This window comes from Grus americana, chromosome 2, assembly GCF_028858705.1.
Source record: "Grus americana isolate bGruAme1 chromosome 2, bGruAme1.mat, whole genome shotgun sequence".
Lineage (NCBI taxonomy): Eukaryota > Metazoa > Chordata > Aves > Gruiformes > Gruidae > Grus > Grus americana.
This window is the reverse complement of record NC_072853.1, coordinates 25,971,498-25,978,031: the sequence shown is the minus strand read 5'-3', so window position 1 is coordinate 25,978,031 and position 6,534 is coordinate 25,971,498.

The window sequence follows — 6,534 nt, the reverse complement described above, 5'->3', positions numbered from 1 at the left end:
ACCTTTAATTGCGCAGTAGTAAGTGGTTGAGGAGTTTTTGTCAAGTCAGCAGTAGAAAACAACTTGTAAGTGGTAGCTACTCCTGTATAACCTCCAGTAAGGTCTAGGAGCAGCTACCCAAGCACTGCTCTCTGGAGCTGAGGATTGTTTTGTTCTGTGCGTCTTGGGCTGAGCACACTCCCTTCTTACTCAAGCTGTTCAAGCTTTGTATTTTATTAATCTGAAGATTCCAAAGGAACAAGAAAAAAATATGTAAAGCTGTCAGTCATCATCCAGAAGGCTGGAATTTGCCTAAAAACACAAATCCTTTTTTTTGGTAGTGTTGTCCATAATGCACAAAATCCGCAGCTTATTTCAAGTCGCAGGTAGGCAATGTGTGACAAGACAAGGCATTTTGTCCTTTCATTAAATTAGCTCAGCTGTAGTTCATCAGCCTAAACATATATTTTTTCTTTAGCACCTAATGAATCTGTATGCCCACTTAACCTTCGTCTTCACTGACAACTCCAGAGATCTCCTTTTCCCAAATAGCCACAAATGCGTGTCTTCCGTTTGCTTCTCCCTCGGGGCAGTATCTCAGCAGGAACAAATGGGGTCAATTGGGCATACAGATCTGTAATGCAAACATCTTGATGATTTCACTCAGATATTCAGTACAGCATCTTAAAAATAGGGCCGAAAGGGACCCTGGGAAGTAATTACAGTACCAGTCCATCTATTAGCAGAATCAAGTGTAGCCAGAGCATCCAGTTACCCATTTTATGGATGAAATGTTATGCATAAATGGATTATGTTATGCATTAAATAACAGCATTTTTTTATTGTTGGAATTTATAATTTATTATAATATGTATAATATATATATTTTGCTTTCGGTTTTTCAGGATTTACAGCTATTCTCCAGGATTATTTTAAAGCAACAGAAAGGATGTTTTAAATCATAGTGGGTTGCCAGTGGAGCGAGGAGGGCAATACATCCATCCACAGGTGACCTCAGTCATATAGCGACTGTCACCATGTTTGCTGCCTACCACTGCTCAATCCTTAATTTGTGCCAACGGGGAAGGGGCTGTAATAAGGAGGAGAAATTTTGTATGCTGATGCAGCTTGTATGGTTTTCTACATCAGAATGACAGTGCTCTGGAGAATCAAAGTCAAAATGTTGGAGGTAGGATGGGGAGATTGCTTCAACTTCTCTCAGTCTATAGTTTTCAAAAAACCCCAAACCCTCAAACACTTAAAAATTCATAGCGCATGTCTAGTTTTGCCAGAGTGTATGTAGATACTGTTCCTTTACATATTACTGCATATAATTGGTTAAGGCTGAAGCGTGAAAGCTTAGATTTTGTAATTTCACACCTTCTTTAGTTACCCGAGGCAGAGCAGAACATTGTGGTCTAGGACATCCATGCCTATTTAGATTGCCATGCTTAAATAAGCATAAAATTAAATGAAGGGGAAAAAAAAATAGTTAAGATATAACTCTTGGGCTTCTTCAGTGTCAGAAAGACCACGTTCCTTCAACAAAGTTTTTGCATATGGCATTCTGGTTTAGAAGTCTGGTCTCTGTTCTAACCAAAAAGCCAAAGCAAAGGTTGGCTGCTCTTTACACGCTGTACAAATCTAAAGATTCACAGAGTCAGTCAGACTCCCCAGATATTTTTACTCTAACTGTAGCTGCAGAAGTTGCATGAAATCTGCCTGCCTGCCTGCAAATACTGCTTGTTATGTAATGTAAGTAAAGGACATAAGCAACTAATGTGAGGCAGAGGAGAAATTCACCCCATAAATTTAAAATCACAATGCAAATAACTGCTGTCCAACAGCTGCCACTAACCTTTACAGACCCCTGTCTTTTAAGTTCTGGAGGTGCCTGCAGCTGCGTCTCTGGGCAGGCTCAGAGCTCTCCCAGTATGGGTAGTTTGATGTTTCTCTCGTACAGACTCTGGATAGCGTCCTTGTACTGAGGCCCCCTGAGCCCCTCATCAAGCCAAGGACGTAACAGCATGGCTGGGCTGTTGCAGAATACAGCCGTGGCTGCGGTCCTTCATGGGCATCCCAGGAGTGGAGACCCCAACCCAGCTTGCCTCTAGCTTGTAGCACTTTCAAGACCTCATTGTGCAGAGGGGTGCCTTATCCACCAGGAGATAACTAGCCTGAAGCTGTTGGAGATTATAGGATCATGGAATAGTTTGGGTCGGAAGGGACCTCAAAGATCATCTAGTTCCAACCCCCCTGCCATGGGGAGGGACACCCTCCGCTAGACCAGGTTGCCCAAAGCCCCATCCAACCTGGCCTTGAACACTTCCAGGGAGGGGGCATCCACAACCTCTCTGGTGTAAATAGATGTAAATAGGCTGCTCTGTGTGACTTGGCTCTTTCCACAGGAGTTACTCTGTGATGCAGCACAGGATTCACAGTGCATTTGGAAAGAGGTGAGAGGGACAGTGACCGTATAGGCCTAGCAGTTGTATTTGTCACCTCTGAGAGGAGAGCAAGAAGCTTTGGTGTCTGCTTCTGAGGCTGGGAACTAGGCATTGATGTGGATCCTTTAAGATGTGGATTTGGGCCTCTGTCTGTTGGGAAGCTTCATTGCAAACCGTTCCTGGAGGGACGGAGCTCCAAAACTCCTTCCCTGCCAGCCCATGGTCAGACACTATTATCACTGCTTAAAAATCCCTGGAGATTCAAATACAGTGTAACATCCGTTTGTTGTCTTCTAATGTCAGGAGATGTAAAAGCACCCTAAAGATTTGTCCATCCACACTTTCTGAATTGAGCTATTGCTCGTTTCTGCCCCAGCTGAACACAGGCATGCATCCTCTTAAACCATAGCTCACAGTTTAAGGATGGAATTGCAAATTTTGGCAAATGGTTTCTTCAGAAATGAACACATGGGACTGAACTCTTTCAGTGCTTTGTAGAACCCTCCGCAAAGCCGGATTAATATGATTTGTATACTTAACAAATCCTATAGTCTAAACTTTTAGTAAGGTAATATGCTTTGAACTGCAAAAATGCTCTGCCTTTATGGCACCTGGAAAGCCAAAAAGTACAAAACTTAGCACCTATTGAAGTTTTTGCCTTAAAAAAATCTATCTTAACAGATTTATTTCTAATAAGGAGTAGAGAACCATCTTTTGCTTTCAATGGTGCATGTTTAGAATTCAGCATTATGGATTATTTAATGAAAGCTAAAGTTAAAAATGACATGAATATTTGCAGGGATGGAATGGGACACATCCATCCCTAGGAAATGAAGAGTTATTTCTGGTTCAGCTTCTGAGCCCTTTTCTCAGCTGTTGGCTAGCTGTTTGCCTGTGGAAACTGAGGAAAAAGAACACCATTTGGAAGAGAACTGTTTCTGCAATGAAAATGGGATGAACACCAAATAAGTAAAAGGTGGTTCTATGTTTATATGAATTTCTATCATAAACATTACTTATAGAGAAAGGGCATGCTTGTTGTAGCTACTTCCTTGCCAAATTCTTTCATACCTTAGGCATACAATGAGTGCAGCCTCTTGGTTATGATGAATTTTCATCATATGAAAACTCAAAGCACAAATGATGGATTTTGTTAATTTTTCCTTGGCAAATCCAAAATTGCCCTCAAGTAGTTCCAAAGAGATTTTTGAATCTACAGATGGTGAGCAGAAATCCTTGCTGTGTCAAAACCAGCGATCCCTTTCTGTCAGTGTCAGAGAAGCCATCCATCAGAAAATGAGCTTGGCTTGAGCCTTTCCGGCTCTGGTATTTGTTAAGATACAGCGTTAAATGGTTATTGTGAGTCTCATCTGTGCGGTACATATAGCAGAGAGGCACAAAGAAAGAGCACTGCGTCGTAATCTATCTTGATCTCACATCAAAATAACCTATCAATCTGCAATTTAGCTTTTAAGGTAGGTTAAAATGTTAAACTCTGGTAATAGTTGTAACACGGACAGAGCTCAACCAAAAACTGAGACAAAAACTACAGGTAACCATCTGAATTCGAGCTCACAGCTTGGGGCCAAATTTACAGAACACACTTAAGCAATTTTAGCCCAGAGAGGTTGAGAATCAATCTGCAGTCTTGAATTTGAGTCCCCAGGTTTAGTTTCTATTGTACGTGCACAGATACTGGCTCTCACAATAATACATCAGTGCAAGTTCTTCATTATGCAACAAGATATGTAATTTTAATGCAACTCTCAAAACCTTTGCAACAATTTTTTGGGGAAGATACCTAACAAAAAGAAATTCATGTTACTAACATAAGCTTCACAAAATATTTTAAAGTGATATAAAATTACAGATGGTCCTGGCTTACTGGACATGTTTATAATACATGACATAGACAAATGTGCTTTTCCACAGAAAAAAAAAAGCCCATACATTTACATGTTTTTTATGTTAAAAGGGAAATACTTAAAGCCAGTTACTGAATTATGTTCGTCTGCCTTTTCTCATTAATGTTACATGGCAAATAGGAACCAAAATATATCAATTTTATGAGTCTTAAATGCAGTTCCATAAAAATGGCGTGAGAATCCTTGTCACTTGGCTATTTCCATTACAACTATTTTCTGTTTGCTACTAACAAGGTTTTTTTTTCCTGTGCCAAGAGTAAAATTCTAACCCCATGTTGGCCCAACTGACGGTAAAACACTCGTTGACCTGAGTTCTGTTTAGAGAACCAAGGTGTTCAGAAATGATTAACAGCAAGTTTCCGGAGTTCATCTTTGGCTCTAGTCAGCTGCTTAGTTGGCTGTGGTGGGTTTGCCGAGTACTAACTGCTCAAAGGTTATCAAGCAGGTCTGATAATTTTCCAAATACAAACTATGCTCTTAGGTGTGCCGGATCCTATAAAATGAATAGAAATAGATGGTGGCAAAATTTTCATAATGTATGTTTGTAGATAATATATCTTTTAATTTATTTTGAAATAATGAATTGAATCAAGCATTGAATAATGAATTTTCAAAGAATAAATAAATTGACATGAAGGTGAAAAAAGGAATTAGGGATTAAATTTAGGGATTCATTATTAGCTGGTATCTATTAAGGAACATATTAACTGCAACCTCTATCATGCAAAGCCCACATTCCTCCTCCTCCTTGCCCCCAAAAGAAGACTTACTAGAAGCTCAGTTAATGAGATAAATACGTAATTGCTCTATTTTTACTTGTTTTTCTTAAGCCTCTACTAGTGGGGACAGGGCACAAAGTTAAACGGACATCAAACACCACTTATGACCACCGTTGAGTTTCAAGAACAGAGTGGTGTCTTGAGTTTTTTAATTTTTTAAGTCTTTTATTTGTTGTTTTTTTGTTTTCTTCTATTTTTTTGTCTACAACAAAATGAACAGATCCCCCAAAAAGAGGGAGGAAGTGATAAGAGTGAAAAAGAAAACTCACATATTTTGCAGAAATGCTCTAAAAACATAAAATTCTTGCTGACACACAACATATATGGGTCTACATCAGGGCTCAAAAAGCTACCACAATATTGTTTAGAGAAAGAAAAAGCATTAACAAAAAAATGTTTTTCATGCTTGCTTGGTTTTCTAGCTATTGCTTGCTTTCTGCATAGAATCCAAGTGTCTCACCATGGATTTTCTTGTCTCGGGGGGAGATTTGCTCTCCTTCACTAGGTGCTTTCTCTTTAGCACTGTTCATTAGCTCTTTATCAGGGAACACTGGAAGGGGTCAGATCCGTTACTTGCAGAAGAGATGTGGGTTCAGCAGTCCTGCTTGCTTTGGTTCTGGAGGAAATTCACTCACGGAGCTGCAAACTTATGCTAGTGGTCTTTCACAGCTGCCCATGTCACCTGTCACAACCCATGCAGAAGCCTTGAATGTACCCCATTTCAGAAGCTGCATCTGTCACAACAAGAGTGCTTTTCCTTCATTACTTTCCTTCAGTAAACCCTTAGGGCAGCATTCAGCTTGGGCTGAGCGCCGGGTGGGTTTGAGGGAAGAGGCAGATGGCCAGGCTGCCATGCTGTAGGGTGGGAGGACACGGGTGCTCAGCCCTCAGTCTCCTGCTCCCTTCCCTGTGTCCCTCTCCCACAGCAGGACAGACCCAGCTTGGTGACATGGCTCTCCCAGGCTCTCGTCTATCCATGCCCCCATCTAAGCTGGGATAAAAAATTCAGATGAAATTCAGAAACTTCAGCGGGTTCATTATTACCACTGGAAAGCCCCACTGCCTAACTATTTTTTTCCCCAGAAAAGCTACCCGCATTATTGCCCAATAATGTGAAATTTGGAAAATGAAACCCTGCTGTATTGCATCTAAGTGAAACTGTCTTTAAAAAAAAAATCCTCAGGCCGTTTTCCAGATGGCAGACTTGGGCACCGGAGCGGCACTGTAGCAGTGCACAGCACTACTGCCAAAATGGGGGAGCTGTGCCCCCTTACCTCCCACTCCACTGCTCCCCAGGACACTCCAGCGACCCTCCCACTTGGTAGCACCCATTGACATCTGGCTTATTAGAAAGACGGGGACAAACTTTTTAGCAGGGCCTGTTGTGATAGAACAAGGGGTAAC